Consider the following 21,595-nt stretch of genomic DNA (forward strand, 5'->3'; position numbering starts at 1 on the left):
ATTTCTTCTGCAGGCTTTCCTGAGGCCTCTCTAGGTGATAACAGAGCTCAGGATCGATCTGGAGCTCTGTTATGGGCTGCAAAGGCCTTTCCTAAAGGCCTTTCCTGACTCTTGCTGGCCTTGCTGGCTGAAGAAGTTCCTGAAGGCCTCTGACAGCAAAAAGGAGGCCGGGTGCGGTGCGCGCAGATGAGATGAGTCAGGGGAAACATGGGTACTTCTATTTGGAGCATTTACTTCCAGGAAATCCTGTACTGCCCCTGAGCAGCATACTGGAGAGGAGGTTCAGTATCATCACAAGAAGAATAAAACTTTCTGTGGAATTTTCTGAGTTTGCATATTAATAGAAAATTTTCAATTATTATCCCCTACCATATCTTAATTAGATATTTTCTCTCACAGCAATTATGCAAAATCTAGCAACATTTAGTAATCCAGCTCTCCTGTTCTAAGAAGAGAAAAAAATGTGTTCCTGCATCGTTGCTGGCCTTTTCCTTAACTGTTGTAGAACCATATTATCCATTTAACATTATAAACCACAAACACTGAAGCAGAAACTCGGTGTCATTTGAAGTGCTTCAAAACCCGAATATTCTGAAGCCTGCCTGTCAGAAATACAGTACTGATGGATAGGGCACTGTAGTGATCAAATGGTTGTGTCAAAGATTCAAAAGGACACTCACAAAGGGTGTTGGTGAAGGCAAAACACCCTCTTCAAGTGTTAAAACAATCATGGGCTCTGGAAGCCTAGATGCAACCTCCTTGGGTCTCCGGATCCCAAGACAATGTCTATAGATGCAGAAATCGCCAAGGAAAGCCTTCAAAGGAGCCATGCTGAGCTTTCCAGAAGATGCTCAAGGAGAAATAATTCATTTGCTCCAATACTCTTTGCAACAGGCTCTTTTCAAGGGCTTTGCATAGCCCTTGAACACTTAAGTGTTCTTCCACGGTGCCTGGATGACTATTTGAACAGAGGACTAAGTTGTAAGCTCTCTTCAGGTTTAGGCATTCAAATACTAAGGTGTTCTTTATGATGGATTGTGCACCTGGAAGACATAGATAAATCTATATGCTTGTAATGGGGGACTAAGACCTTTTCAGTTCTGCCTATCCCCGGTGGTATTACACAGTATGCAAAAGGCAGCAGCTGTTAAGATCCTCCCACGTAACAGACAAGAGTTATTCAAGGTCAAGGATGCTGGAGAGGCTGAGGAAAGTTTTAGCCACTAATCAAAAGGTAAAAGTTAAAACCTATTATTTCAATTTACAGCATACCAGATTCCAGCCAGAGAATGACTTTTTTTAAAAAAAAAAAAAAGTTGAACAGTAATTTTAAACAGTGAAAAAGATATAAATTAATACTAATTAAAAATATAAAAACTGCAGGAAAGAAAAATGGAAAAAGAAAAATAAGGATATAATAAAGAAAAATACACTGACTTTCCACCCTCATTACACGTATAAACAATTTTAGTAGCTTACAGTATCACTTCTCTTAAAATATAGCAAATAATCTCTTCTTCCCATATCCCGTCTCTCATCTACATAAACAAATCCTTATAGCTGCATTGATCAGCAAAAGTCCATGAGGATTAGAGAGAGAGCAACCTATCTGTTTCAAATTTCATCAAAGTAAACCTAGCATTAAAGGTTGGGAATGGGACCTTCTTCATTTTTTAACATCCAGTACTGGGTATACCTACTTTATCACTTAGCAAAAACAAAAACTAGTATTTTCATCTTATAATTTATCAATAGATCTTCTGCTTCCAATTAGGCTGCTAAAGGCTCACAAAGTTCTCATTATCCTGAATGAAAAACCGCAGCAGCATCTGTAGAGACTAACACTCCCATTAGGTAACCCACTATCCAGGGGAGGTGCTTTTCTTTTGTAAATCTGTTCTGTCCCGCTGATCAAGAAATTAAACAACAGAGTGAAAATACATTCTGCTGCAGCGTGTTTTACACAGCAACAGGGGAAGACAAGCTGTCCTAGATTGTTATATACCTTTTAAATATAAGTGTCCTTGTGGAGCGGTTTAATCAGCGCAAGCAGCCAAGGATATGTTGAGGAGACTTCTAGTTCCTCCAAAGCTTATCCCTACGAACAGCATCAAAGACCAATTTTAAATCTAAAGATAGCACAAAGTCTCCCTTGGACATGTTGGACCAAAGACATATTTTTTTGGTCAGTGTTTAAAAATCAGTTAGTGAGCCTTGATGGTCATAATTTCTCTTGCTCCAGGCAATCTGCAGTTTCTATAGGAAGTGCCTGACATAAAGATTATTTACAGCAGACCATTCATCAAGCTAACAGAATGACTGTTAGTGGAGTCTGCTTTCTTACTTTTCAGATTGGGACAAAGACAGAATCCCTGGGTATATATAGCGATCTATCCATATGGGAAAAATTCTGCCAATCCTGGGATTTCCCAATCCATAATATATTTTAACGATTCCGGTCCAGTCTGTTAACTCCCCTACTCTGACTTATATGAAACTTGTTAATATACCTCAGACTCTTTACAATTTCTTGGAAACTGGTAACATTCAGCACAGAAATTCAAATAACTTGTGCCAGTTCCAGAGTTAGTGAATAAGTAAAAAAAGAAAAAAAGCACAAGCAGCCAAAAACACGGTTTTCTCTAGCTTTCTGTGTCAAACTGGCAATCAATAACTTTTTTCATATTATTAACTTGTTTTAAAGATTCTCTTTGTTTTTATCTTGCAGGGGTTCTTATGTGAGATAGATGGCACATAAGCTCTTTAAGTAGAAAAATAAAATAGATATTCTTTGTGCAATCTAAACTGAAGTTTAAATTGCTCCCCTTCTTGCTAGCACAGGCTTTCTGGTTGATATACAGTAAAAGATGGACTACAGCTAGTCCTTGATTTATGAACATAATTAAGCCGGGCATTACAGTTGTAAGTCATTAGTGGTTTTTCAGTAGGTCAATAAATGCCTGCATTGAATTTCACAATCTTTCTTGCAGCAGTCATTAAGCGAATGCGGCAGTTGTCAAGCAAATCCAATGTCTGCAATGGGCATCTTTTGTCAGAAATCAGAAGTGGTTTCCAGCAAAAAAATAAAATAAATTGCAGTTGTGTGATTGTGGGACAATGTAAACAGCCAGTTACAGAATGTCCTAACTGCAATCACATGACCCTGGGAGAGACAGGGCAGCTGGCAAAACTTTGAATCCAGGTCATAGGTAACCCTGAGGAGGTCTGTTGTAACTTTGACTGGTTGCTAAGCAACCGGTCATAAGTCCAAAACTACCTGTATGTGATTTTGCAATAGCAGAGATTTCAAGAGGCATATCAGAAGATGCACATGGGATGGTGTCAAATGCTACTGGCACAAATATGGGAGCAGAAAGCTTCTCTTTGTCAAAGCCAGAGAACTCAGGATATTCAGGCAGTTCAAATGAGTATAAAGATTTATTGCAAGCTTAAGCTCTCTACAAGAATCTGACCAACTGGCTGTCAAGAGAAATGAGCAGGAGATAAGAGAGGCATTCAAGATGGGCCGGACTTAGATCTCTTGTAGGCATGCAACTACTTGTGACTTACAACGTGTCTGAAGCAGTAGTGAGATTCAAATTTTTTTACTACCGTTTTTTGGGCGTGGCTTGGTGAGCGTGGCAGGGGAAGGATACTGTAAAGTCTCCAGTCAGAGATGGTATTTGCCGGTTTTCCGAACTACTCAAAATTTCCTCTACTGGTTGTCCAGAACTGGCCAGAACTTGCTGAATACCACCTCTGGTCTGAACCCTCCCTGAGGTTCAGCCTGGTTATCTCCCATCTCGTCCCAGGCTTTTGGAGGCTATTCTTCCTACATTTATCAAAACGTAGGGGAAAATCCAGAATTCATTGTAAAATTCTCATTTGTGAACTCTGATCAAATCTGCCATGGTTCTTTTAATGCTGCTCATTCTGACTGTGAAAAGGAATGGCAAAATGGCTGGCACTGATCCCTGTAATCTTGTCTGGCTATTAGCTTCTCTGCTGAGGAGAATAATTTTGGCTCTCTCATTCTCCATGCTACTGTGGGACACCCCACATAATCACATTCTCAGGCAGCACTTGAATGTTTTAAGAAAACTATAATAAAGTAGCATGGTTTTATGATTTTGGTCTGGACCCTCTAAATCCTTTCTTTCTTGAGAAGATGTAGACACAGTCATTTAAAGTGTTCTTGCTTTTCAGACACATCGCAGCAATATTGAAGGCGGGGGGTGGGGGGAATTGTGTATGATGAATCAAGAGCAAGATGTGCTCCAGGTAAGTGAAAATAATATCTAGTTGCCCTCGGGGGCGGGGGAGGCAGTGGGAATAATTCAAGCTTCACCTCATGTATATCATCCAAGGCCTCCTGGTTATCTGCAAAATTTTGTTTGCATGTTGAGGTAGAAGATGCAGTTAGGCATTCAAGTGCATTATCATCAGAAATCTCAAAGCCACAATGATTAACGTTTTCTGTGAGCAGCAGCCAAACCACTGGAAAAACACAAGTTGGTATAACTTGGACAAAGAAAAGGAAGTTTTCCATTAGTGGAAAAATAAGTTAGATATCAGATTGGTTAACAGACAGTAAAACTATTTTTGCATTATTCCAGCCTGGTGACTAGTCACTAACGTCATTTCAATCTGGTTATACAGGTAGTCCACCACTTACAACAGTTTAGTGACCATTCAAAGCTACAACAGCACTGAAAAAATTTATGACCATATTTCACACTTATAACTGTTGCATGAACACGTGATCAAAATTCAGCACTTGTGACAGATGCAGTGTCATGTGATCACGTGATCATTTTTTTGCAACCTTCTGACAAGCAAAGTCAATGAGGGAGCCAGATTCACTTAACAACTGTTGCAAGAAAGGTTGTAAAATGAGACAACATTCTCTTAACAAATGTCTCCTTAGCAACAGAAATGTTTGTCTCAATTGTGGTCATACTACCTGTACTGGAAAGTAAAAAAAAGTTGGGTTAACAGCTCCGGGGTCTTCAAACTTGACAGCTTTAAGACTTGTGGACTTCAACTCCCAGAATTCCTCCTCTAGTCATGTTAGCTCAGGAATTCTGGGAGTTGAAGTCCACAAGTCTTAAACTTGCCAAGTTTGAAGACTCTTGAGCTGAACTGTTCCTTTTAGTGAACCCTGACATTCTTGTTCTCTTCACAGTTACATAAAGTGCAAACTGATTTGTTTAGTTTGGTTTATTAAAATATACTCTCATAGACCACATAAATGAAAACAACACATTATACAGACTCCAATAAAAGCTATCCATGTCTGCACAAGATACACCTCAGGAAGCACTCAAGTCCAGAAACTAATTGTCTCAGAGATGGGAATAAGATTTTGAGACTTCCCATTCCTGATCATTTAGTAAGTCGTGCACAATTGCCATAACCTCTCCTAGGTGGCTGAATACCATAGACACAGCTGTTTCGTCTTGTCCATGACTTCAAGACAGTCCACCCAACATACTTTCCTCTCAGTGGTGGGATTCAATGTTTTTTACTACTGGTTCTGTGGGCATGGCTTGGTGGGCATGACAGGGGAAGGATACTGTAAAATTTCCAGTCAGAGGTGGTATTTGCCGGTTCTCTGAACTACTCAAAATTTCCACTACTGGTTCTCCAGAACTGCTCAGAACCTGCTGAATACCACCTCTGCTTCCTCTTGGTGGTTTTGTGATGAAGTTTCTGGCTGGCTTGTTTGCCCAATTACTTCTTGGCAAACAGTTTTGAAGGAATGTTTAAGGTCAATTCCTTTTATCGCTCATAGTCAGAAATTATTCAAAAAATAGCAATTGTTGTTTGAACTGACTGGAGACATGATTAGAAACAAAATCTGCAATATTTAAATCCTCCTTGACATATCTCATTGTTTTGTAGGTTTTTTTTTTTCATGAATAAATCAATTTTACCAGGAAAGAAATAGAATCAATGAAATTTACTATCCCAGCTTGAAGTGGTGATAGACATGTCCACTTTGTGTTATTTCTAGTTCTGATTCCAGTTTTAACATTTCACATTTGTTGGAATTAGTGAAGCGATTAAAAAGATTATTAGACCACACACTGAGTCTTTGGCTGCAGGTTTTGAGCTTGTCTGAATGCCTCTGAGTTGTATCATTTTTTTTCCTGTGGTTCCTGCATAGAATCTCTAACAGCATCAAGTTCCAGACACAACAAATGTTAATGAACCACATTACAAATCTATGACAAAAGAAAATACAATTGACTGACATGATAAAACAAAACTACAATAAGGGGAACAGCCAGTTATTTTCTATTTTCATGGTCAAACTCCTTTATTAGAATTGTATCCAGTTTTGGTGCCATACATTTTAAAACTGTCATGTCCAATAATTTGCTAAAACTTTTTTTAAAAAACCCATTAGACGTGGGTAGATTGTTGCATATGTGTTGTGGTGACACAATTCAATTCCATTTTTTAAGTTTGTTGGAAGTCCAAATCTAGTGCCCCAGATCTTTTGGGACCTCATGGTCTGCAGACCACAAAAAAGCCATAGACTATAGATAGAAGGTGTCATTCAAGTAAATCCTTACTGCTAACTCCAGTTCTACAATTTTATGAAATTACTCTGAAGGACTGCATTGATTTATACAATGGCACTGTTAGTTCCAGTGGAGCCAAGTGTATGTTTTCTTGCAGCTACCAGTTAGGCTGGGTTTGGTGATATAACATAAGCTAGAAGCTATCAGAGCTCAGCCCCTCTGGACTGTGGCCCAGTCTGCCTTCTTTTATGTTTTCATAAATGTACAACAATTCAATCTTCTCAAAGAGCTCCAAGTCAGCATGCAGGATTATAAGTGGAATTAACCTTCTCAGAAAACATCATCCTCCACCACAAATGGAAAGGTCTGCTGAAAATAATTGCAAGGTCACTTGGCAGCTAAGATCAGATCACACCACATCCCCCTATCTTGACAAAACAGGAATGAAAGACATCCAGATAAGGGTGGAATGAATTGCTTAACAGCCTTTGTGATGTTATTGAGCTGGACTGTTCCATCCCATTCCATTCAGATGACATCATAACAATGCTTTGGAGTGGGCTACAGCAGACACGCTGGAAAGAATACGAAGCCTTAGAATCACAAGGTGGCTTTCACCTCCGAAGAGTTGCTTTAAGTCAAAGGAAATGGAAATCACCCCAGGCTGACTTAAGTTCTCTTAAATTTAAACACTCCAAGCTGACTTAAACTTTCTCTGCTTGCTCCCACGAAGTTGGCCAGTACACTCTCACAGCAATACTTTGCTTGCATATTTATTTGACTCTGAGCATCATCAGATTCCAATATTTTTTTTTTATTTAGTCACAGTTTTGTTCCACATAGCATCAACCTTGTGAACTCTCAAGTTTCCTTTTCCCACTTTGTATTCAAAATGGACAGTGATACATATACATATACATATACATATACATATACATATACATATACATATACATATACATATACATATACATATACATACATACATATAAATATATATATATAAATAAATATATATATATATATATATATATATGTCTAGGTATGTTCGTGTCTTTTCCGTGTAAGATTAAGAGTATCTTGGCGACGTTTCAGCAGAGGTCCCACTCGCCATCCTCAGGCTGGTGCTTTCTGCTTGCACTGGCACGGCCGAAAGCACCAGCCTGAGGATGGCGAGTGGGATCTCACCAAAATGTCACCAAGATACTCTTAATCTTACACGGAAAAGACCCAAACATACCTAGACCTACATAACTGTACCCGTGAAAATCTACGAATATATATATATATATATATATATATATATATATATATATATATATATATATATATATATATATATATATATATATATATATATATATATATATGGATCTTTGGTTATTCGGGTTTTCTCCCGTATGGTTCAAAGTATCTAGGCAACGTTTCGGCGAGGTCCCACTCGCCATCTTCAACTGGTGCTTTCGGCTTAGTGCCAGTGCAAGCAGTGTGTGACCGGAGCTGCCATCTCTCTATATATACAAGTGGTGGGGGATGGTGTGCTGGGCTGGTTGGCTGCTGCAGCCTCTTGATTGGTTGATGGAGTTGATGTTGGTATAATGGGCTGTGTAATGGCCTTTTGTTGTAGAGATATCCTGGATCTTGTGCTGTCATCTCCTGGGTCGTTAGCCTCTTGTGTTTTAACGGCTTGGGTAATGGGTTGTGTGATGGGCTTGTGAGTTCTTTTGTTGTGGTATCCTGGGTCTTGCGTTGTAATCTCCTGGGTCGTTTGTGTTTTGATCTCTTTTCGATTAGCCTCCTGTGTAGTAACAGCTTGGGTAATGGGTTGTGTGATGACCTTGTGAGATTTATTGCTGTGGTATCCTTGGTCTTGTGCTGTGATATCCTGGGTCATTTGCTGTGTTGTGACTTCTTGAGTTCTTGAGGTGTAATTTCTTGAGTTTTCTGATGTGATGTCCTGAGCGGGTGGCTGTGATGTAGCATTTTGGGTTTTTAATATGGCTTTGAGTTTGGGGTCTGGGTCTGTGTTCGTTTGGCTTGAGTTCGTGGTGTGCCACATCTTCATGGTGGGGGTCAGTTAGCTTCATGTATGGTTCAGAGGAGTTTGAAGTGGGTAGTGATGCAGCTGCAGTGCGGCTTCTGGTCTGTGGTCGTGTCTCATCTTCTGTGTGGGTGTGAGTCTGATTTTTACGTGGAAGTGTGGTGGTGGCATCTTGTGTGGCCCTCATGGGTGTGGGTCTGGTGTCATTTATCATGTTGGGTACTCGTCTGTTCATGAGGGCGGGTTTCCAAATGGCTGGTAAGCGGAGGTGTCATCTCTTTTATTCATGCTGTGTGGGCGTTTTTCTATCTCTATGGCTTCTCTGATTATTCTGCTGCTGTGGTGTTCAGTTTTGGCGATAGTTCTGGTATTTTTAAAGTCAATCTCATGTCCTGTGGCTTTGAGGTGTTGGACCAGGGAAGAGGTTGGTTCTTCTTTTTGATTGAGTTCTTATGTTCTTCAACACGTGCACTTATTCTTCTGTTAGTTTGTCCAATGTATGTGGTGAGGCAGGCAGTGCAGGGATTTCATATACTCCTTGGTTTTCTAACTCGATTTTGTCTTTAGGGTTTCTTAGGATGGTGGATATTTTTCTGTTTGTGCAGAATGCTGTTTTAATGTTGTGTTTTGGAGGATCTTGCTGATTTTGTCTGTAGTGCCTTTTATATATGGGAGGAGGGCTTTGCCGTTCTCTTTGTTCTCTGTCTTGGATTTTGGTTGGGGTTTCTTTTTGGATTAGGTGGGTGATCTTCTTTCTTTGAAATCCATTGGCTGTTAGTACGTTGGTGAGAGTGTTTAGTTCGGTTTTTAGGTGTTGTTCATCAGCTAAGCATTTTGTTCTGGAGATGAGTGTCTCAGCTACGGAATTGATCTGTGCTGGGTGGTGGTGTGAGAGTGCGTGTAGATAGCGGTTTGTATGTGTTTTCTTTTGGTAGATGGTGTGTCCTAGGGAGCCATTGGGTTTTTGTATACCAAGACATCTAGGAAGGGAAGTTGATTGTTAGCTTCTGTTTCCATGGTGAATTGTATTTTGGGGTGTAGGCTGTTGAGGTGTGTGAGGAAGTTGTTCAGTTTTTCTTTCCCGTGTGGCCAGATTATGAAGGTGTCATCTACGTATCTGAGCCAGAGTTTGGGTTGTGATCATATTTTTCTAGAGCTTGTGTTTCAAAGTGTTCCATGTAGAGGTTTGCGATGACAGGTGAGAGGGTGATCCCATGGGTGCTCCTTCTATTTGTTTGTATTTTTGTCCATTGTAGGTGAAGTATGTATTGGATAGACAGTGGTTGGTCAGATCTAGGATGTGCTTGGGGGTTGTATTTGTTTTGGATGGCTGTCAAGGCTTCTTTTATTGGCACTTGGGTGAAGAGGGATATGACATCGAAGCTAACTAGTAGGTCGCTGGGTTGTAAGTTTTGTTTCTTTATGATCTCGATGAACTGGAATGAGTTTCTTATATGTGAGTTGATGGATTCTGCATAGGGCTGTAGTTGTTTGGCGAGAAATTTGGCTAGGTTTTGTAGAGGTGAGCCTATGGAGCTGACTATTGGTCTAAGTGGAGTTCCTTCTTTGTGTATCTTGGGAGACCATAAAGCTTAGGGCATCTGGATGATTTCTCTCTGGGTATGATTCTTTGCTGGATTTCTTCACTGATGGGGGAGGCTTTTATTTTGGATCTGGTGGTTTTTCTAGGTAGGTGGTGGGGTCTGTCTTTAGGGGTTTGTATGTGGGGTCTAGGAGTAGGTTGGTTAACTTGGTTTGGTAGTCAGATGTGTTCATAACCACTGTTGCGTTGCCCTTGTCTGCTGGTAGGATTATTATGCTGGTGTCTTCTTTCAGGTTACGTAGTGCAGTTTGTTCTTCTTTGGATAAGTTGCTTTTGGGTGGTTTGCTAGTGCAGAGGATGTTGGTGATTTCGAGTCTGATTCTATTAGCCTCATCAGGGTTGGTTTTGGTCAGGCTGGTTTCAACTCCGCATATGATGGTTTCTGTGGGGATGTGTTTGGGAGCAACAGCAAAGTTGAATCCTTTTGAAAGGACCTTGGTTTCGGCTGGTGAGGATCTTGTCTGAGATGTTGTGCACTGTTTGTTTCATGTGTGGTTGTGAGGGGGGAGTTGGTTTCTGGCATTGTTGTAGTTTTCTGAGTTTGTTGGTGTGTGTGTCTGTCTTGAGGGTGGTCTGTGTTTCGGCTCTCCAGACAGCGAGTTGTTTGGTTGTCCCAAAGTAAGGGTGAATCTTGTTGCTGAGTCTGAGGTGAAGTGTAAGAAGATCTTTGTTGATTTGGTCTAGGAGAAATCTTTTTGTGTGAAGTTCATTTCTAATTAGGGCCAATTCTGTTCTTTTTAGGATGCGTTTGGTGGCTGCTGTGTTGGTGTGGAATTTCAATTGGAAGCTTGTGGGAATTAAATTTTGATCTCGGCAGTTGCATAGGAATGCGAGGTCACATAAAATGGAAGCTCTTTGGACTTCAAGTTTTTCATAAGTCCTGGTCAGATGGTGGGTTTCCTCCCGTAGAGGTGCAATATTTGTTTTCTGAGGTTCTCAGAAAATATATATATATACATACATACATACATACATACATACATACATACATACATACATACATATATATATATATATATATATATATATATATATATATATATATATATATATTCTTAAGTTTTATGGTACTTACATGTATGGTATTCGGCTTGGTTTGGGTATTTTCCCACGTCATTGTAGTTGTTCTTTTAAAGTTGTAGCAACGTTTCAGCAGAATCTCATCTGCCATCATCAGGCTTCTGTATTGTGTCCGTCTGTGAGTCAGACTTTTACAGTGGTTTCAGATTTAAATTTGGGGCAGCCTATTGCTGTGCCAGAATGGTTTTTCTTCATCCTGATTGGTTGGGAGTCTTGGTCTGTGTTTATTGGTCTCGGAGTTTGCTGTGTTCTGCTTGATTGGTGTCTCTAATATCTTCTGTCTGTTTTTGGCTCTTTTTGTATCTTGATTGGCTGGCAGCATTGTGTTGCTTTATTGGAGGCCTTTAGTGCAGCTTGGCTTCGGGTAAATGGATGGCTATCATTAGTTAGGAAGCTGGGTTTCATCTGGGTGCCTGGTTGGGATGTGTTTGAGCTGGAAGTATCAGGGGATCTGTTTGTGCCCAGGTGTTTGCCTGGCTTGTGGTGTGGAGATTTTTTGTTTGTGAGTGCAGGCTTCCAAATGATTGACAGCCTGGTGGAATCATCTCTTCTATTCATGCTTTCTGGTCTTTTTTCAATCTCTATGGCTTCTCTGATGATTCTGTGATTAGGGTTTTCTATAGTGGCCAGGGTTTTGGTGCCATTGAAGTTGATGCTATGACCTGTGGCTTCCATGTGTTGGACTATTGAGGAAGTGTGTTCCAGCTTTTTGACTGCATTTTTGTGTTCATCCAGGCGGGTGCTTATTCTTCTATTGGTCTGTCCAATGTATGTGGCCGGGCATGATGCACAGGGGACTTCGTATATGCCTTGGTTTTCCAGGTCAATTTTGTCTTTGGGGTTTCTGAGGATGGCTGCTATTTTTCTGTCTGTTTTGAAGGCAGTCTTGATGTGGTGTCTGTATAGTATCTTACTAATTTTGTCTGTAGTGCCTCTTATGTAGGGCAGGACAGCTGTTCCATGGGTCTATTCATCTTCTGGGTCTCTATTATGTCTCAGTGTGTTTTTGTGGATCAAGTTGGTGATTTTGCTTTTGTGGAAGCCGTTGGCTGTCAATATTTTAGTCAGGGTGCATAGTTCAGTCTTAATGTGTGTCTTGTCTGCCAGGCGTTTGGTTCTGGTAATTAGTGTTTTAGCCACGGAGTTTATCTGTGCTGGGTGGTGGTGGGATTGGGCGTTGAGGTAGCGGTTGGTGTGTGTTTTCTTCTGGTATATGGTGTGTCCTAGTGTGCCATCTGTTTTTTTTGTAGATTAGTACATCTAGGAATGGTAGTTGTTTGTTTGTTTCTGTTTCCATGGTGAACTTGATTTTGGGGTGTGCGCTGTTTAGGTGTGTTAGGAAATTGTTTAGGTTTTCTTGTCCATGGGGCCAAATCACGAATGTGTCATCGATGTATCTTAACCATAGTTTGGGTTTGAGGATGGCATTGGCCAGGGCTCTGGATTGAATTCTTCCATGAACAGGTTTGCAATGACAGGTGACAGTGGTGATCCCATGGGAGCTCCTTCTATTTGTTTGTATCTTTGTCCTTTGTATATGAAATATGTGTTGGTTAAGCAGTGTTCTGTTAGTTCCATGAGGTGTTTAGCTGGTTGGTATTTATTTTTGATGATTTCAAGGGTCTCTTTTATCGGGACTTGAGTGAATAGTGAAACCACGTCAAAACTTACAAGCAGATCTTCTTGCTCCACGTGTAGATCTTTGATCATTTCCAAGAAGTGGTATGAGTTTTTACATGAGAAGCTGCTGTTTCAGCATGGGGCTGTAGCTCTTTTGCTAGGTGTTTAGCTAGGTTTTGTAGTGGTGCTCCTCTGGAGCTGACTATGGGTCTGAGAGGTATGCCTTCTTTGTGTATTTTTGGGAGGCCGTATAGTTTGGGGCATCTGACGGACACAATACAGAAGCCTGATGATGGCAGATGAGATTCTGCTGAAGCGTTGCTACAACTTTAAAGAACAACTACAATGACGTGGGAAAATACCCGAACCAAGCCGAATACCATATATATATATATTCATTCTGAGGTTCTCGCGGGTATTTGTATGTGGATCTTTGGTTATTCGGGTTTTCTCCCACGTAAGATTGGAAGTATCTAGGCAAGCGTTTCGATGAAGTCTCATTCATCATCTTCAGGCTTCTGTCTTCAGCTCTGTGCTTCTCAGGCAATTCTGTCATTCAACCACTCTGAGAAGCACAGAGCTGAAGACAGAAGCCTGAAGATGATGAATGAGACTTCATCGAAATGTTGCCTAGATACTTCAATCTTACGCGGAGAAAACCCGAATAACCAAAGATCCATATATATATATATGTATGGTGTTCGGCTTGGTTCGGGTATTTTCCCACGTCATTGTAGTTCTTTTAAAGTTGTAGCAACGTTTCAGCAGAATCTCATCTGCCATCATCAGGCTTCTGTATTGTGTCTGTCTGTGAGTCAGACTTTTACAGTGGTTTCAGATTTAAATTTGGGGCAGCCTATTGCTGTGCCAGAATGGTTTTTTCTTCATCCTGATTGGTTGGGAGTCTTGGTCTGTGTTTATTGGTCTCGGAGTTTGCTGTGTTCTGCTTGATTGGTGTCTCTAATATCTTCTGTCTGTTTTTGGCTCTTTTTGTATCTTGATTGCTACAACTTTAAAAGCACCACTACTATGACGTGGAAAATACCCGAACAAAGCTGAAGGATATATATATATATATATATATATGTATGGTGTTCGGCTTGGTTCGGATATTTTCCCACGCCATGTAGTTCTTTTAAAGTTGTAGCAACGTTTCAACAGAATCTCATCTGCCATCATCAGGCTTCTGTATTGTGTCCGTCTGTGGGTCAGACTTTTACAGTCTGACCCACAGACGAATTAACAGAAGCCTGATGATGGCAGATGAGATTCTGCTGAACGTTGCTACAACTTTAAAAGAACTACAATGACGATGGGAAAATACCCGAACCAAGCCGAACACCATACATGTAAGTACCACGAAAACTTAAGAAAACATATATATATATATATATATATATATATATATATATATATATATATGTGGATCTTTGGTTATTCGGGTTTTCTCCCAAAGATCCACATACAAATACCCGCGAGAACCTCAGAAAACATATATATATATATATATATATATATATATATATATATATATATATATATATATATATATATATATATATGTGTGTGTGTGTGTGTGTGTGTGTGTTTTTCTTAAGTTTTGGGTACTTACATGTATGGTATTCAGCTTTGTTCAGGTATTTTCCCACGTCATTGTAGTTGTGCTTTTAAAGTTGTAGCAATGTTTCGGCAGAATCTCATCTGCCATCATCAGGCTTCTGTATTGTGTTTGTCTGTATATATATCATGTGTGTGTGTGTGTGTATGGGTACAGGTATATTTATGTATGTATATAGCATTTGTATATGTGTGTTACATATGTGTTTGGGTAGATATATACTTTCTCTTGAGAGAGGCAACAGAATTTCAATTTTAAAGTGGACCAGTCTGCTCACAGTAAAAAAAATGACAAACTTATCTATTTTATCTAAATATTGTTAAGATTATTATATTATGGCACCATTATATTCATGTTCAGTCATAACTAAACCTTAAAATTATGGCTACCCTGTTCAAGATTGATTAGTTACTCAACTGACCTTGCACAATGACAAAAAACACAATATTATTGTGAAAGGAAAATGTCCCTGAACTTACGAAAACTTCAACCATCATCTCTAAAAAGAGTACACAGAAGCAAAATTAGACTAAGTGTATATCCACTTAGGATGCAAACTGCAGATTTGCCCATAACCAACAAATGTGTCCATGCACCATGCTTGTGTGCAGGGATGGGCTTCAAAAATTTTAGCAAGGGGTTCTCTGCCTGGTTGCTGGATGGGTGTGGCTATGGCGGGCATGGCCTAATTACCTCCTGCACCATGGTGGTGGTGGGTGTTTATTCCCTCCCTGGGCTCCGGAGGCTCTCTGGAAGCTGGAAACAGGCCCATTTCCAGCTTTCCGGAACTTCCAGGAAGCCTGTTTTTCACCCTCCCCAAGCCTCCACGCACGCCCTGCACTTACCTGCGTTCAAAACAGGCCATGTGGGGACTCCTGGGAGGGGAAGGGGGGGGCAGTGAGGAGTGGGATTTGGGGTTTTCCAAACTGCACGGAATCTTAGCTAGGGACTCTCTGAACCCCTGCAAACTCCCAGCAGCCCATCCTGCTTGTGTGTCTGTGCATATCTACGTATCTACCTAAAGTCAACCATTAAGTTGGGTTAGAACTAATAGTGTTAAATTCAGTTATTAAACTAATGATTACACTTAGTTGCCTCACATTTACAATTATTTAATCCCTAATCTGCATTATGGTTCCTAATATCCCTTCGTATACAAACTAGTGTTACTTAGAGAAGCACAGAATATTACATAGACATGCTCTTTTTCTTTCTTCCAGTAGAAATAGCAACAAGAAAATAAATCAAGGGAGAAAGAAGGATATCTATACTGGAAACTGAAGGGAAAGTGTTGGGATAAAACAGGATAGAGAGAAGAAAGGAGAAGGGGTTGACTTAACAAGAAAAGTAATAATTTTTATTTTAAAAAAAGTACTGGCTATTATTGCAGAAAAAAATAAAACCTCTTTAAGCAAACTTCCTCCCATAAATTATGGCTAAACTTTCAGCTGTTTTTTCAAGACCTTATACACCTGTTCAATAGTAATATCCTTGCTCATTTGTACTTCTTGTTCATTTCTTGATTTTCAGTGGCTTCTTCTGTTCTTATTAGCAAATACAAGAATATCCTTACCCTCAGCTTATGTCTCTACATCTTTCAGGTTATTAAAAATAATTGCTTACGGGACAAGTAAGATAAGCAAGTGTTGCCTTAATTGGAAATGGGTTTGATTCTGGGCAATACATGAACAATTAAGCAATTTTCCCCCATTTTATAGAAAAGGGGAATGTTGCATGCACCTAAATTTCATTTTCAATCTCAGCTGAGTCAGGTTGCCTTAAATACTGCTGATCTTTGTTTTTTTTCCCCATTGTGTTTGCTTTGAATTCTTAAAAGGCATATCCTAGGCCAATAAAGACACACAGAGGTTTCATTCTCCCTGTGATATCAGAAACAAACTGTATGCTACAAGCTGAGGTGGATAACTGTCAAATGACCTTCTTGCAGAAATGAAAAACAGCTGGATTTTCTGGGAGGATTGGCACAGTAATAGGAGTCTAGATCACCTCTTGCCTTTCTGCTCTAAGAACTTCACACTTTTTTTCTTTTTCACTAGAAGATTCTTTAGAAAAAAGTTCTAAATGTGAAGCAGTTACAGGAAGTGGTCAGTAATTCAAAGGAATGGATAATAGGGAGCTGCAGAAGCCCAGCTATGTTTGCCCTCAAAACTGAAAAATCAGGCCTTCTCTCCAAAGGTCAAAGGGAGGGAAAAATAAGCCATTCTCTACCATTTCTCTTACTGAGTTGACAATTCTGTAGCTGTCTTGCCTTAAAAGTCAAAAAAGTTTGCATAAATAATTTGGGCTTTAAACCTAATCTGTCAATTTCCAGATATGTTAGGTTTGTACTTCCCAGAAATTCTAGTCAAGCTTAGCACAAAGCTTGTATGAGAAGGGTATTCTAGACTTTATGTACAATGATTTCAAAAAATTAAGCATTTCAGAAAATTATGCGTGTTTTCATACTTTTATACACTGAATATGATAACACACTAAAATCCTATTAGCGTTCTTCTTCAAACCACACTGAAAATTAGTCACTTGGACACTGTTCTGGAAAGAAAATCACCAAGGGATAAGATAAGACACATTATTTGAATTCACTTTGCAATATCTTTAGATGATTCTAGGCTACAACAAACCCCAAATCCAACTGATGGCATCATAATGGCACTGCCCTAGTCACTGCAGTTCAGGCCACCATATTTTTTTAGCATGGTCCTTGGTCATCAAAAAATTCACCAAAGCTATTCTTTTTCTGCAAGCAGCTGGACTGATTCAACAATGGAAGAGAATCCCTGAAGGGAAGCACATGATTCTAACATAACAGTAGGCATTATTTTACCTTCTGAAATAAAAGAGAGTTGAAGTCTCTCTATTTTACAGCACACCCTGTTGGGGAGTCATTAGACAGCAGCAAAGAGATACAAAACTTGTAATGCTACACTGCCATCTACTGGTTAGATCTTGGTGTATCCAAGACATCTTACTCAATAAATAACAGTAAATGAGGTGATTCTGGCAATAAACACCAGGCCACACATATAATTTCTTTTTTGAGGCATTGCCCATTTGTTTTCTGGCTCAAAGACAGTGACAAAGACAAAAAGCTCAGAAACCTGGTTATGGAAACATCTCTCATGTATTTTGATTTGATGAGACAAATGGGTAGTCGGTGATCTTAAACAGCAAAATGGTTACCTTGGCTTTTACATGAAGTAGTGAAGGTGACTTCAAAGGAATTATGGTGATGTCCACAACTTCTAAAAAGTTGGGAATCCAGATTTATATAATGACAAAAATGGAACAACTTCACATAAGACAATCATTGGTTATGAACACTAAACCAATTACTGTGGGATTTACCCATGAGCTACTTAGCAGATGACTATGCTAACCACTCCAACTTCTTATCTAAGCTAAGGGGTTTGAAGAGGAGTACAGAGATAGTTTCAAAGACGATCTGGCAGCTATTACAAAAAGAGCAACTTAGTCTTCAGCAGGAGGGAGGAAGAAACTCAAAAGTTTTCCATGCTAATTCTCTCGGATAAAAAAAGAAGGAAAGGAACACTCTCTCAGCTTTTGAACATTCTATCTTATTATAAAACAATAAGTAAAGTTGCATTTGTTCCTGTGGTGTCTGTTTCCTGATCTGGCCTCGCAAGGTCAGAAGAAACATCAGCTTCAACTGCATCCATCATGCCGATACTTGGTAAACCAGATCCATTCTGGCCAGCACCTTGGCCCACAACCCTGTTGTTGCTGCTTCCCATCCTCTAGCCTCTGGACACCCTTTCACAGGACTAGAATTGGTGACCTGTATCAACTGGGGCCTTCAATCTAGCTGTAGAGCAGGTTCACCAGGAGAGAGCAGCCAATTTGTGAACACCCACATTTGTGAACTGCACTGGGTGAGTGTGAACATTTAAACTTTGCTAAATGGCATCATTTGTGGCCTTAGATGATGCAGGGCCTGGATGCTCCCAGAATGTAGTAGACTGGCTACTGATAGAATTGTCTTTTCATTCTAATATAGTTGGTTTTGGTTGCGATGGCTTTATCATAGGGATTGTGGGCATGGGGTAATAGGGGTGGGACTAAGGGAAGCTAGAGTACTTAAGTGGGATATTGTAGAGGCTTGGACCCATCTGTCTCCAGTTTTAGGGCAAGTGTTGTATTTGTAGCAGGGTTTTTATCTTTCAATAAAAAAGTTGCTTCCCAACAAAATCCTGTCATCTATAAATGCTAAAGGGGCTGAATAATCTACATGCATAGATGCCCACACTAGCTACTGTGATGGAGACAGGATGAAACATGCATGGTGACATCACAACATAACCATCCTAATGCCAGATCCAAGTATGTAAGCTGTTTCATGAATCATGATGCATGTTTCATCACTTTCTCCAGCCATTGTGGGTGCCTATGAATGATGTATTTCCTTGCTCAGCAAACGAATGTTGATTTGCTACTGTGAAGAGAGGTCATCCCTACAGTGGATCTACCTCTCCACTTTCTCTTGAGGTAGGGAGATGTTTTGGTCCTGCTTCCAATGGGAGAAGCAAACTAATTGTTTAATATTTCTGTGTTGTGTTGGGAGATAGTGAGGTTCCTCCATTCTTCCTGTTTTTTTTTGGCCAGAATTAAGGAAGCAATGGCAGAAAAATCCAAAGATAGATGGAATAGAAGGAATAGATTCTTTCTCAATAGGTCTTCATTTCCAGGGAGATGCACTTACCCTACCAAAAAACCTTGCTGAGAAAACCATGGCTTTCTTTTTCTTCCCTCCTCCCTGGACAGATTAATATGGAAACATACAATTGACTTGCAGCCTGGTCAATTTCAGCCTTCAAATGTGATGCAAAAGAAGAGAAGTTGGTAGTGGAGAAGAGGTGATATCTCTTTTAACGCTGCTAGTGCCTGCAGAAATATTTCTGTTGTCATAGCTGTTGTCCACATTTCACATTCTGCTTCCCCTCTGCAGTTCCTTAATATAATTTGTTTTTGAAACAAATCAGGTATAAATCCCTTTTCATCACCATGCACATTGTCCTGTTATGAGGGGACATGGAGAACAACATGCCATGAAATGAATAGATGAGCTCTTCCTCAGCCAAAACAGATACCATACCTGGGACTTGGATTCAAGATGCCAGAGTGAACTAATAAAGAGCAGGAGACATCAGGGGACTACAAATGAAGCTATGGATTGTAAAAGAAGTAGCTCCAAGGTTGTTTTCAATTTGCTCCTAAGCCAAAGTATGAGTTCTCCTGGAGTCCAAGCCAAACGGGCCATGGAAGATGATAATGAGTGAATAAGGTGGATCATACCTGGACCAGCAACTGATTCTTGATTGGGTCATCCCCAGCATCACTGATAAAGCATCGTAGTTTGTGTCCACAGAAAAATATTTATTTGAAGAAGAGATAAACAGCACTTCAACTCCAGAAGAACTAAAGAAAAATGTAAGCTGTATTTATGGTGGGCTGAGGATAAGATGAAGATAGCATAGTGTATTCCTGTCCTTTATACATTATTAGCAAGGCATTTTTATGGCTTAAAGGGATGTTAGAAAGACTCCAAGGATCAAGAGTCTTGAAAGAGTCACTCTTATTATCAGCCTTTTAAACCCTACAATTTGGGACGTGACTATCAGAAAGACAGTCTCTCCTTTTATGACTGCATTTATCCACCCACCCTAGAAATTATTTTATTAGGTTCCTTTGAATTGTTTTTGTGAGACAGGTAAAGCTGACGACAATGACAAAAATCCCCTCAAGCTACCTGTTTGAACTTGGATGTAATTTAATCCTCTGACTGGAGTAGCCGTTCATTCCACTCAATCCAAAAATTTTAAAGTTACAGTTTTGACCACATGCTGTCAAGGGAAGCATGAACAGGATCAGGTCTGGCATTAAAGAAGCAGCCCAGAGATGTCCATAGGGGAGGTTTAAAAAAAAAAAAAAGTCCTGCCAATTTAATGAAAGCCCTGCTCTGCTTTTATCTCTGTTACACATTAAAAGGGGGCGGGGGAAGAGAACTTTAGTTGTGCTGATATGGATGCCACTGTGACCTTCTGATACCCCAACAACGATCCTGCGACAAACCCTGAAGCTGTGTTTGAAGTATCAAATCAGGCCTTAAGTCCAATCCAGGGACTGGTACATAATTTAACTTCCGTTGTAAAAACCAGCCTGACTTTTAGATCAGACTATTTGAAAGATTGTAGTTTTTCTCCCACATGAATTGGCTTGCTTTTAGGACTTGGATGAAAAAGCTTTCTTTTGTCCTGCTATCAGCAAAAGCATGATGCATGATGAGAATGTTTTGAGTATCAGTTCTCAAGCTGCCCCATTTATTTATTTTTTGTTTCAGCCAGCCAGCACACTTTTGATCAGGCACATTTTTGGCATCTGAACTAACCTGCTGCCAAAGTAGCCTTTAATCTAGTCAATGCTATTAATGCTTTTTGACTGCTGGAGTTTTTAATATGACAGATTGTGAAGCTTTATAGATAACTCTGTATATTTCTCCAATTTACTTCAATAAATCCTTCTAGAGATATAACCGAGTCTGATGTTTCTTTCTTTCTTTCTTTTTTTACTGAAGTGTGTGTTGTTTGGCATATTTTGCTGAAATTCCCTGGAGTAGGGTTGTTGGTTTTTTTTGCTCCCTCTAATGATCTCAAAAAGAAATCAATAGGTTTTTTTTGTAAACACTCAAACATACACTTTCAATCACAAAGAATGTGCTAATAGCATTTACATAACTTAACTGGCATATTTTTAGTTTACAAAAATCAGTATTATTTTTGTCAGTTGAAGCCAATGGTCCATGTAGTAACATTTATTGCAATTAGCAACATAAATTTTGAACTCAATTGTGGTCATAAGCTGAACATTACCTGTAGTTTTTTTTTTCCCCTTCCAAAACCTCAAGATAGAATTGTTCTGCATAAGTCATGTTAGATGGTTGGAAAATGCTCACATGAATATTCATGCATAAACTGATGTGTTGTACAGTCATACTGTTGAAAGTTAAAACCCACCCCTCTCCTAGAAAAATGAAATATTTTAGGAGATACTAAAAAGGCAGAATAGTT

General features: G+C 39.7%; 1 long non-coding RNA gene across 3 annotated transcripts; it reads left to right on the forward strand.

Annotated features, from left to right (window-relative positions):
* Nucleotides 1-3,323: 3,323 nt before the first annotated feature.
* On the forward strand, nt 3,324-21,057 carry LOC148132108 (uncharacterized). 3 transcript variants are annotated; one of them, XR_015747297.1, is made up of 4 exons: nt 3,324-3,588; nt 4,207-4,281; nt 16,023-16,093; nt 19,511-21,057. It is a non-coding gene; the product is annotated as an uncharacterized LOC148132108 (long non-coding RNA). The 3 variants fall into 3 exon arrangements; XR_015747298.1 differs by having other exon boundaries at nt 19,293-21,051; XR_015747299.1 differs by lacking the exon at nt 19,511-21,057 and adding an exon at nt 19,134-19,169.
* Nucleotides 21,058-21,595: the final 538 nt, after the last annotated feature.

This window comes from Notechis scutatus, chromosome 2 (genome assembly GCF_049901735.1).
Source record: "Notechis scutatus isolate UNSWTSFEM ecotype Mainland chromosome 2, rNotScu1.2, whole genome shotgun sequence".
Classification (NCBI taxonomy): Eukaryota; Metazoa; Chordata; class Lepidosauria; order Squamata; family Elapidae; genus Notechis; species Notechis scutatus.